Source organism: Bison bison, unplaced genomic scaffold, assembly GCF_000754665.1.
Source record: "Bison bison bison isolate TAMUID 2011002044 unplaced genomic scaffold, Bison_UMD1.0 scf7180017864500, whole genome shotgun sequence".
Classification (NCBI taxonomy): Eukaryota; Metazoa; Chordata; class Mammalia; order Artiodactyla; family Bovidae; genus Bison; species Bison bison.
This window is the reverse complement of record NW_011495059.1, coordinates 5,817,183-5,817,685: the sequence shown is the minus strand read 5'-3', so window position 1 is coordinate 5,817,685 and position 503 is coordinate 5,817,183.

The window sequence follows — 503 nt, the reverse complement described above, 5'->3', positions numbered from 1 at the left end:
CATATTCAAAAGCAGAGACATTACTTTGCCAACCAAGGTCCATCTAGTCAAGGCTATGGTTTTTCCTGTGGTCATGTATGGATGTGAGAGTTGGACTGTGAAGAAGGCTGAGCGCTGAAGAATTGATGCTTTTGAACTGTGGTGTTGGAGAAGACTCTTGAGAGTCCCTTGGACTACAAGGAGATCCAACCAGTCCATTCTAAAGGAGATCAGCCCTGGGATTTCTTTGGAAGGAATGATGCTAAAGCTGAAACTCCAGTACTTTGGCCACCTCACGCAAAGAGTTCTCATTGGAAAAGACTCTGATGCTGGGAGGGATTGGGGGCAGGAGGAGAAGGGGACGACAGAGGATGAGATGGCTGGATGGCATCACTGACTCAATGGACGTGAGTCTGAGTGAACTCCGGGAGTTGGTGATGGACAGGGAGGCCTGGCGTGCTGCGATTCATGGGGTCGCAGAGTCGGACACGACTGAGCAACTGAACTGAACTGAACTGATAGGT